The following is a 12,500-nucleotide window of genomic DNA, read 5'->3' as shown; positions in this document are numbered from 1 at the left end:
AAAGGAGTGAAAGGAGTCTCATGGTGGGATAAAAGGATGAAACATCCATGTTACCACTCAAAGCAGCCGCTGGCAGTATATTGTTTGTATTTTATATTTAACAAGGCCAGTCAGTTAAGAACAAATTCTTATTTACAATGATACAACCTGCCAAATCTGGACGACGCTGGGCCAGTTGTGCTCCGCCCTATTGGACTCCCAATCACGGCCGGGTTGTGATACAGCCTGGAATGGAACCAGGGTCTGTAGTGACTCCTCTAACACTGAGATGCAGTGCCTTAGACCACTGTGATACAGCCTGGAATGGAACCAGGGTCTGTAGTGAATCCTCTAACACTGAGATGCAGTGTCTTTAGACCGCTGTGATACAGCCTGGAATCGAACCAGGGTCTGTAGTAACCCTGAGGAGCAGGGGAGTACTGAGATGCAGTGTCTTTAGACCGCTGTGATACAGCCTGGAATCGAACCAGGGTCTGTAGTGACTCCTCTAACACTGAGATGCAGTGTCTTTAGACCGCTGCGATACAGCCTGGAATCGAACCAGGGTCTGTAGTGACGCCTCTAACACTGAGATGCAGTGTCTTAGACCGCTGTGATACAGCCTGGAATCGAACCCGGGTCTGTAGTGACTACTCTAACACTGAGATGCAGTGTCTTTAGACCGCTGTGATACAGCCTGGAATCGAACCAGGGTCTGTAGTAGCTCCTCTAACACTGAGATGCAGTGTCTTTAGACCGCTGCAATACAGCCTGGAATCGAACCAGCCTCTAACACTGAGATGCAGTGCCTTAGGCCGCTGTGATACAGCCTGGAATCGAACCAGGGTCTGTAGTGACGCCTCTAACACTGAGATGCAGTGTCTTAGACCCCTGTGATACAGCCTGGAATCGAACCAGGGTCTGTAGTGACGCCTCTAACACTGAGATGCAGTGTCTTTAGACCGCTGCGCCACTCGGGAGCCCAGTATTCCGACAGACGTCTCTTCCCCTGTAGATTATATTTCTCTCTGCACTGAACGATCTCCTCTGTGTTAATTCATTACAGGGGTAATGTGGCACTACTGTAGTACAGATTGGCTAATACGTATTCCTGTCTATGGTTGAGTCACAAATGGATCCCTACTCCCTACTAAAGTACACTACTATAGGCCTTGATCCCTATGGGTCCTGTGCAGGGTGCCATTTGGGAAGCAAGCCTATGTAATCTGTGCACGATAGGACTGTTTCAATGTCAGTGACTGACAGCCTGTGGGGCTAATGGTTCGGCTGGAGGGGCATGCCTGACATGTACCCGTCATTGGCTGTGTGTTTTGATTGACAGCTTGGGGAGCTAATTGCATAGCTGAGACCGTTAATGACATGTCCATGTCATTGGCCGTGTGTGAATGCCTTGTACAGGGGAGGAGCTGGGAGTACATTAGCTAACTTTCCACTGCTGAGTGTCTGTTTAACTTGTCAGGACATGCTTTACATTATGAGCCCCATTCTGTCAGTCTGGCTTTAGGCTCACTGGAAAGTAACTGTGGGAAGAGACTAGCTTGGCTCCTCTGTTCGGTTACATTGACGAGGGGCACCACACCAATATCATTATGTTGTGATATGATATTATATGTTGTGAGTCTTATATGAATTGTCTTGATCACATATCCCATATCTGTCCCACCAGAGTAGTGGTCACTGGTCAGTGATGGTACGATGGCAACCCCGATATCTCTGAAACAGGTTTCTATGGATCTACAGCCAATCAAATCAAACTTTGTCACCTGAATACAACAGGTGTAGAACTTACTGTGAAATGCTGAATACAACAGGTGTAGGTAGACCTTACTGTGAAATGCTGAATACAACAGGTGTAGGTAGACCTTACTGTGAAATGCTGAATACAACAGGTGTAGGTAGACCTTACTGTGAAATGCTGAATACAACAGGTGTAGTAGACCTTACAGTGAAATGCTGAATACAACAGGTGTAGGTAGACCTTACAGTGAAATGCTGAATACAACAGGTGTAGTAGACCTTACAGTGAAATGCTGAATACAACAGGTGTAGGTAGACCTTACTGTGAAATGCTGAATACAACAGGTGTAGTAGACCTTACAGTGAAATGCTGAATACAACAGGTGTAGTAGACCTTACAGTGAAATGCTGAATACAACAGGTGTAGTAGACCTTACAGTGAAATGCTGAATACAACAGGTGTAGTAGACCTTACAGTGAAATGCTGAATACAACAGGTGTAGTAGACCTTACAGTGAAATGCTGAATACAACAGGTGTAGTAGACCTTACAGTGAAATGCTGAATACAACAGGTGTAGTAGACCTTACAGTGAAATGCTGAATACAACAGGTGTAGTAGACCTTACAGTGAAATACTTACTTACAAGACCTTAACCAACAATGCAGTTCAAGAAAGAGTTAAGTAAATATTTACCCTGTAAAAAAAAATATATACACAGTTGAAGTTGGAAGTTTACATCCACTTAGGTTGGAGTCATTAAAAGTTGTTTTTCAACGACTCTACAAATGTCTTGTTAATAAACTATAGGACATCTACTTTGTGCATGACACAAGTCATTTTTACAACAATTGTTTACAAACAGATTATTTCACTTATAATTCCCTGTATCACAATTCCAGTGGGTCAGAAGTTTACTTACACTAAATTGACTGTGCCTTTAAACAGCTTGGAAAATTCCAGAAAATGATGTCATGGCTTTAGAAGCTTCTGATAGGCTAATTGACATCATTTGAGCCAATTGGAGGTGTACCTGTGGATGTATTTCAAGGCCTACCTTCAAACTCACTGCCTCTTTGCTTGACATCATGGGAAAATCTAAAGAAATCAGTCAATACCTCAGAAAAAGCCATTTCCAAACGCCTGAAGGTTCCAACGTTCATCTGTACAAACAATAGTACGCAAGTATAAACACCATGGGACCACACAGCCGTCATACCGCTCAGGAAGGAGACGCGTTCTGTCTCCTAGAGATGAACGTACTTTGGTGCGAAAAGTGTAAATCAATCCCAGAACAACAGCAAAGGACCTTGTGAAGATGCTGGAGGAAACAGGTACAAAAGTATCTACATCCACAGTAAAACGAGTCCTATATTGACATAACCTGAAAGGCCGCTCAGCAAGGAAGAAGCAACTGCACATGGGGACAAAAATCATACTTTTTGGAGAAATGTCCTCTGGTCTGATGAAACAAAAATAGAACTGTTTGGCCATAATGACCATCGTTATGTATGGAGGAAAAAGGGGGAGGCTTGCAAGATGAAGAACACCATCCCAACCGTTAAGCATGGGGGTGGCAGCATCATGTTGTGGGGGTGCTTTGCTGCAGGAGGGGCTGATGCACTTCACAAAATAGATGGCATCATGAGGCTGGACAATTATGTGGGTATTGAAGCAACATCTCAAGATATCAGTCAGAAAGTTAAAGCTTGGTCGCAAATGTGTCTTCCAAATGGACAATGACCCCAAGCATACTTCCAAAGTTGTGGCAAAATGGCTTAAGGACAACAAAGTCAAGGTATTGGAGTGGCCATCGCAAAGCCCTGACCTCAATACTATAGAACATTTGTGGGCAGAACTGAAAAAGCGTGTGCGAGCAAGGAGGCCTACAAACCTGACTCAGTTACTCCAGCTCTGTCAGGAGGAACGGGCCAAAATTCACCCAACTCATTGTGGGAAGCTTGTGGAAGGCAGCCCGAAACGTTTGACCAAAGTTAAACAATTTAAAGGCAACGTTACCAAATACTAATTGAGTGTATGTAAACTCCTGACCCACTGGGAATGTGATGAAAGAAATAAAAGCTGAAATAAATCATTCTCTCTACTATTATTCTGACATTTCACATTCTTGAAATAAAGTGGTGATCCTTAACTGACCTAAGACAGGGAATTTTTCCTCTGATTAAATTTCAGGAATTGTGAAAAAAAAGAGTTTAAATGTATTTGGCTAAGGTGTATGTAAACTTCCGACTCCAACTGTAAGTGAAAGTAACACAACAAAATAACAATAACAAGGCAATCTACAGGGGGTACCAGTACAGAGTCAATGTGCAGGGGTAGTCGAGGTAGTTTGTACATGTAGGTAGGGGTGAAGTCACAATCCCCATCAAGAACCTGTGAGGAGATGAAGCACCATACCGGAAGAATGTTTCAGACAATATGATGTCACAATAATGATACTTATCACCCACTATGCAGGTTTATATCAGACAATATGATGTCACAATAAGGATAATTATCACCCACTATGCAGGTTTATTTCAGACAATATGATGTCACAATAAGGATACTTATCACCCACTATGCAGGTTTATTTCAGACAATATGATGTCACAATAAGGATACTTATCACCCACTATGCAGGTTTATTTCAGTCAATATGATGTCACAATAAGGATATTTATCGTCATGGTTTATTGAAGATAAAATGATCTGGAATAATGTCTTGATTCTGCCACTGCAGATGCACGGTCTTGCAGTATAATTGATCCGTTTCATTCTAACAGACGGAGCGACTAGCGCTGGGCTCAGCAGGTGTTCAGCGTCAGTGCTCCACTCAGTCTCACTCCTAATGAATACACTCCAGTTTTATAGCTGAAAGGCAAAAAGGGCATTGTGCAACCTAACCTTCGACCCTTGTGAATAGTTGTATCTTGCAATGCAGAAATGGCTAATTTCCACTGATGGTGTTGCTATCTGTTTGGTACTGTACCTTGGAAACCACCGATGAACCAGGAACGGAAATGGTGAACAGAAATTGGGCTATTATTTTTATGTTTTTTAAGTGTGACATACAGTGCCTTGTGAAAGTATTCGGCCCCCTTGAACTTTGCGACCTTTTGCCACATTTCAGGCTTCAAACATAAAGATATAAAACTGTATTTTTTTGTGAAGAATCAACAACAAGTGGGACACAATCATGAAGTGGAACGACATTTATTGGATATTTCAAACTTTTTTAACAAATCAAAAACTGAAAAATTGGGCGTGCAAAATTATTCAGCCCCCTTAAGTTAATACGCCACCTTTTACTGCGATTACAGCTGTAAGTCGCTTGGGGTATGTCTCTATCAGTTTTGCACATCGAGAGACTGAATTTTTTTCCCATTCCTCCTTGCAAAACAGCTCGAGCTCAGTGAGGTTGGATGGAGAGCATTTGTGAACAGCAGTTTTCAGTTCTTTCTACAGATTCTCGATTGGATTCAGGTCTGGACTTTGACCTGGCCATTCTAACACCTGGATATGTTTATTTTTGAACCATTCCATTGTAGATTTTGCTTTATGTTTTGGATCATTGTCTTGTTGGAAGACAAATCTCCGTCCCAGTCTCAGGTCTTTTGCAGACTCCATCAGGTTTTCTACCAGAATGATCCTGTATTTGGCTCCATCCATCTTCCCATCAATTTTAACCATCTTCCCTGTCCCTGCTGAAGAAAAGCAGGCCCAAACCATGATGCTGCCACCACCATGTTTGACAGTGGGCATGGTGTGTTCAGGGTGATGAGCTGTGTTGCTTTTACGCCAAACATAACGTTTTGCATTGTTGCCAAAAAGTTCAATTTTGGTTTCATCTGACCAGAGCACCTTCTTCCACTTGTTTGGTGTGTCTCCCAGGTGGCTTGTGGCAAACTTTAAACAACACTTTTTATGGATATCTTTAAGAAATGGCTTTCTTCTCGCCACTCTTCCATAAAGGCCAGATTTGTGCAATATATGACTGATTGTTGTCCTATGGACAGAGTCTCCCACCTCAGCTGTAGATCTCTGCAGTTCATCCAGAGTGATCATGGGCCTCTTGGCTGCATCTCTGATCAGTCTTCTCCTTGTATGAGTTGAAAGTTTAGAGGGACGGCCAGGTTTTGGTAGATTTGCAGTGGTCTGATACTCCTTCCATTTCAATATTATCGCTTGCACAGTGCTCCTTGGGATGTTTAAAGCTTGGGAAATATTTTTGTATCCAAATCCGGCTTTAAACTTCTTCACAACAGTATCTCGGACCTGCCTGGTGTGTTCCTTGTTCTTCATGATGCTCTCTGCGCTTTTAAAGGACCTCTGAGACTATCACAGTGCAGGTGCATTTATACGGAGACTTGATTACACACAGGTGGATTGTATTTATCATCATTAGTTATTTAGGTCAACATTGGATCATTCAGAGATCCTCACTGAACTTCTGGAGAGAGTTTGCTGCACTGAAAGTAAAGGGGCTGAATAATTTTGCACGCCCAATTTTTCAGTTTTTGATTTGTTAAAAAAGTTTAAAATATCCAATAAATGTCGTTCCACTTCATGATTGTGTCCCACTTGTTGTTGATTCTTCACAAAAAAATACATTTTATATCTTTATGTTTGAAGCCTGAAATGTGGCAAAAGGTCGCAAAGTTCAAGGGGGCCGAATACTTTCGCAAGGCACTGTAAAGCTGGGAATAGTCTCCATAATGTGAAGATGGAAATTATGGATCTGAAGAGGGTATTGACCAAACTAATAGCCCAGTAAAGATGCCTGTGATTAACAAGACAAATGACTCCTAGTGCTATTCTACCACTATACAGTAGTCTAGTCAGCCTAGTGTTAATGCTATTCTAACATTATACAGTAGCCTAGTCAGCCTAGTGTTAATGCTATTCTACAGTAGCCTAGTCAGCCTAGTGTTAATGCTATTCTACAGTAGTCTAGTCAGCCTAGTGTTAATGCTATTCTACAGTAGCCTAGTCAGCCTAGTGTTAATGCTATTCTACAGTAGCCTAGTCAGCCTAGTGTTAATGCTATTCTACAGTAGTCTAGTCAGCCTAGTGTTAATGCTATTCTACAGTAGTCTAGTCAGCCCAGTGCTCCTGAGTGAGGGGGTCAGCCCCAGTGCTCCTGGGTAAGGGGGTCAGCCCAGTGCTCCTGAGTAAGGGGGTCAGCCCAGTGCTCCTGGGTAAGGGGGTCAGCCCAGTGCTCCTGGGTAAGGGGGTCATCCCAGTGCTCCTGGGTAAGGGGGTCAGCCCAGTGCTCCTGGGTAAGAGGGTCAGCCCAGTGCTCCTGGACTATGTGTGCTCTGCTCCAGATGAACAGCTATCTACCCCCAGTAACAGTCCACGTCAAAGAGACCATTGTGACGTCTAATGATAGACACTACTGTCTGTCTGTGTGTCTGTGGAGGCAAGGGGGTCCCTTCCCTGTTGTTTGGCTGTCTGAATGAACAATGCTCTCTGCTCTGCATGTATGACCCAAGGCATGTTTAGTTATATACTGTAGAGCAGGGTGTATGATATAACAGGTTTAGATATAGATAACAGGCTGTATGATATAACAGGTTTAGATATAGATAACAGGCTGTATTATATAACAGGCTGTATGATATAACAGGTTTAGATATAGATAACAGGCTGTATGATATAACAGGTTTAGATATAGATAACAGGCTGTATGATATAACAGGTTTAGTTATAGAGAATAGTATATATTATATTAGTAGTATTACTATTACAGTATACCAGTATATAATATATTAGTAGTATTATTATTACAGTATATAATATATTAGTAGTATTACAGTATACCAGTATATATTATATTAGTAGTATTACTATTACAGTATACCAGTATATAATATATTAGTAGTATTATTATTACAGTATAACAGTATATAATATATTAGTAGTATTACTATTGCAGTACATAATATATTAGTAGTATTACAGTATACCTGTATATCATATATTAGTAGTATTAGTATTACAGTATACCAGTATATACTATATTCATAGTATTACAGTATATAATATATTAGTAGTATTATTATTACAGTATACCAGTATATAATATATTAGTAGTAGTATTATTACAGTATACCGGTATATAATATATTAGTAGTATTATTACAGTATACCAGTATATAATATATTAGTAGTATTATTATAACAGTATACCAGTATATAATATATTAGTATTATTATTATTACAGTATACCAGTATATAATATATTAGTAGTATTACTATTGCAGTATACCAGTATATAATATATTAGTAGTATTATTATTACAGTATACCAGTATATAATATATTAGTATTATTATTATTATTACAGTATACCAGTATATAATATATTAGTAGTATTACAGTATACCAGTATATAATATATTAGTAGTATTACAGTGCACCAGTATATAATATATTAGTATTATTATCATTACAGTATACCAGTATATAATATATTAGTATTATTATTATTACAGTATACCAGTATATAATATATTAGCAGTATTACAGTATACCAGTATATAATATATTAGTATTATTATTATTATTACAGTATACCAGTATATAATATATTAGTAGTATTACAGTATACCAGTATATAATATATTAGTAGTATTACAGTGCACCAGTATATAATATATTAGTATTATTATCATTACAGTATACCAGTATATAATATATTAGTATTATTATTATTACAGTATACCAGTATATAATATATTAGCAGTATTACAGTATACCAGTATATAATATATTATTATTATTATTATTATTACAGTATACCAGTATATAATATATTATTATTAGTATTATTATTACAGTATACCAGTATATAATATATTAGTAGTATTACTATTGCAGTATTCCAGTATATAATATATTAGTAGTATTATTATTACAGTATATAATATATTAGTAGTATTATTATTACAGTATACCAGTATATAATATATTAGTAGTATTACAGTATACCAGTATATACTATATTAGTAGTATTATTATTACAGTATACCAGTATATAATGTATTAGTAGTATTACAGTATACCGGTATATAATATATTAGTAGTATTACAGTATACCAGTATATAATATATTAGTATTATTATTATTACAGTATACCAGTATATAATACATTAGTAGTAGTATTATTACAGTATATAATATATTAGTAGTATTAGTATGACATTATACCTGTATATAATATATTGGTAGTATTAGTATTATAGTATACTGGTATATAATACATTGGTAGTATTAATATTACAGTATACCAGTATATATTATATTAGTAGTAGTATTATTACAGTATACCGGTATGTAATATATTGGTAGTATTATTATTACTATTACAGTATTTCTACCTATTATTTTGACCTAGTAGTGACAATATAATTTACTGCATAAATGTGTTTCATTCGGTAAAATCTTCTGTAATTACTGCATATACTGTAAAGTGTTTAGGCTCTACAGTATGTGTGGTCTTCTCTGTTGGGCGTAATTAATTTAACGAATGACTGGGTCACCTATAGGACAGACATGGGGTGACACCATGGCCCTCCGGCTAGACTTGCCACACGTACTGAACCATCCCAGCTCCTGCACTGCAACACTGCTGCCTGGCCAGCCGGTAATAACTCACTGAGGCCTGATGACAGCCTGTATGTCATCTCGTGTCAAATGGATGCTTCAGGCTCTCTGTTAGAGCTCCACTTATGTTGGGGGTTTTCAGTTTTCACTTAGCGGTATGGTCTGCTGTTCTACTGTTGATCTCAGGTAAGTCCATTTTAGGACTGACTGACAGACAGACAGACAGACAGACAGACAGACAGACAGACAGACAGACAGATAGACAGACAGACAGATAGATAGATATCATTCATCATTGTTACTTTGAAGCTGCCAAGGCTCTCAGGAAGACTTGAGGGGCAAAGCTTGGAGGCCATATGGCTGGAGCTGTTACAAACTAATATATAGGCCTGTAGACTCTACAGACAGGGACAGGAGTTATGCTGGTTTACATGGCCTGTAGACTCTACAGACAGGGACAGGAGTTATGCTGGTTTACATGGCCTGTAGACTCTACAGACAGGGACAGGAGTTATGCTGGTTTACATGGCCTTGCTGGATGAGAGCTTAGAGTAGACAACAGAGGATAGTTATAACATCTGTAGACTAACAGAGGATAGTTATAACATTTGTAGACAACAGAGGATAGTTATAACATCTGTATACCACCAGATGATAGTTATAACATCTGTAGACCAACAGAGGATAGTTAGAACATCTGTAGACCAACAGAGGATCATTATAACATATGTAGACTAACAGAGGATCGTTATAACATATGTAGACTAACAGAGGATAGTTATAACATCTGCAGACTAACAGAGGATAGTTATAACATCTGTAGACTAACAGAGGATCATTATAACATATGTAGACTAACAGAGGATCGTTATAACATCTGCAGACTAACAGAGGATAGTTATAACATCTGTAGACTAACAGAGGATCGTTATAACATCTGCAGACTAACAGAGGATAGTTATAACATCTGTAGACTAACAGAGGATCATTATAACATATGTAGACTAACAGAGGATCGTTATAACATCTGCAGACTAACAGAGGATAGTTATAACATCTGTAGACTAACAGAGGATCATTATAACATATGTAGACTAACAGAGGATCGTTATAACATCTGTAGACTAACAGAGGATAGTTGTAACATCTGTAGACCAACAGAGGATAGTTATAACATCTGTAGACTAACAGAGGATACAGCTATTACATCTGTAGACCAATCCAGCCATGTAGAAAGGGGCGGCAGGTAGCCTAGTGGTTAGAGCGTTGGACTAGTAACCGTAAAGGTTGCTAGATCGAATCCCCGAGCTGACAAGGTAAAAATCTGTCGTTCTGCCCCTGAACAAGGCAGTGCGGGTGTACACTGTTCCTAGGTTGGCCGTCATTGTAAATAAGAATTTGTTCTTAACTGACTTGCCTAGTTAAATAAAGGCTCAAATAAAATAAATAATGAATGTGCCAATGGTTTAATTGAGACTATCTTTAGGTCTGCCCTGGAGAAGAGAAATCACACCCCTCCGTCACACCCCTCCCTCCCTCCCTCCCTCCCTCCCTCCCTCCCTCCCTCCCTCCCTCCCTCCCTCCCTCCCTCCCTCCCTCCCTCCCTCCCATTAGTCACTCCCTCCCTCGCCCTCTCCCCCCTCTCTCCCTCCCATTAGTCACTGCCTCCCATTAGTCACACCCTCCCTCCCATTAGTCACTCCCTCCCTCCCATTAGTCACTCCCTCCCTCCCATTAGTCACACCCTCCCTCCCATTAGTCACTCCCTCCCTCCCATTAGTCACTCCCTCCCTCCCATTAGTCACACCCTCCCTCCCATTAGTCACTCCCTCCCTCCCATTAGTCACTCCCTCCCTCCCATTAGTCACTCCCTCCATCCCATTAGTCACTCCCTTCCTCCCATTAGTCACACCCTCCCTCCCTCCTCCCATTAGTACTCTGTAATCTGTTGTTTGTCTAGCCATGCATACAGTACATTGGATCCTCTGTAGTGGTCCGTTCTGGTGCTATTTGTGGTTGGTGTGCCTGGAGCAGCACCTGTCAGTCAGTGTTAAAGTGGTGGGAGAGACTCAATATGACCCCAAATAAACCTGTGGGTTACTAGGGGGACACGTACTATGTAGTATGACTTAGAGCCAGTGGGAACTCCTCTGCATGTAGGCTAGATATCAAGTCAGGAGGGGTCAGGGGGACACGTACTATGTAGTATGACTTAGAGCCAGTGGGAACTCCTCTGCATGTAGGCTAGATATCAAGTCAGGAGGGGTCAGGAGACACGTACTATGTAGTATGACTTAGAGCCAGTGGGAACTCCTCTGCACGTAGGCTAGATATCAAGTCAGGAGGGGTCAGGAGACACATACTATGTAGCCAGTGGGAACTCCTCTGCATGTAGGCTAGATATTAAGTCAAATCAAACTTTATTTGTCACATGCTGAATACAACAGGTGTAGACTTTACCGGGACATATTATATTTCACGTATTTACAAGCCCTTAACCAACCGTGAAGTTCAACAAAGAGTTAAGAAAATAATAAAAGAGTTAATAAAAATAAATAATAATAAGTAGACTAAAATAAAAAGCAACAATAACATAACAATAACGAGGCTCTTTACAGGGGGTATCTGTTCTGAGTCAGTGTGGAGGCTCTTTACAGGGGGTATCTGTACTGAGTCAGTGTGGAGGCTCTTTACAGGGGGTATCTGTACTGAGTCAGTGTGGAGGCTCTATACAGGGGGTATCTGTACTGAGTCAGTGTGGAGGCTCTATACAGGGGGTATCTGTACTGAGTCAGTGTGGAGGCTCTTTACAGGGGGTATCTGTACTGAGTCAGTGTGGAGGCTCTTTACAGGGGGTATCTGTACTGAGTCAGTGTGGAGGCTCTTTACAGGGGGTATCTGTACTGAGTCAGTGTGGAGGCTCTTTACAGGGGGTATCTGTACTGAGTCAGTGTGGAGGCTCTTTACAGGGGGTATCTGTACTGAGTCAGTGTGGAGGCTCTATACAGGGGGTATCTGTACTGAGTCAGTGTGGAGGCTCTATACAGGGGGTATCTGTACTGAGTCAGTGTGGAGGCTCTATACAGGGGGTATCTGTACTGAGTCAGTGTGGAGGCTCTATACAGGGGGTATCTGTACTGAGTCAGTGTGG

General features: G+C 40.3%; 1 protein-coding gene across 8 annotated transcripts in view; it reads left to right on the top strand.

Moving 5' to 3' along the window:
* The window catches only part of LOC110516041 (Janus kinase and microtubule interacting protein 3), an 89,450-nt gene that overhangs the window by 21,121 nt on the left and 55,829 nt on the right, over positions 1-12,500 (top strand). The window lies entirely within an intron of this gene.

This window comes from Oncorhynchus mykiss, chromosome 1 (genome assembly GCF_013265735.2).
Source record: "Oncorhynchus mykiss isolate Arlee chromosome 1, USDA_OmykA_1.1, whole genome shotgun sequence".
In the NCBI taxonomy this organism is placed as follows: domain Eukaryota; kingdom Metazoa; phylum Chordata; class Actinopteri; order Salmoniformes; family Salmonidae; genus Oncorhynchus; species Oncorhynchus mykiss.
This window is presented reverse-complemented; position numbering and strand designations above follow the sequence as displayed.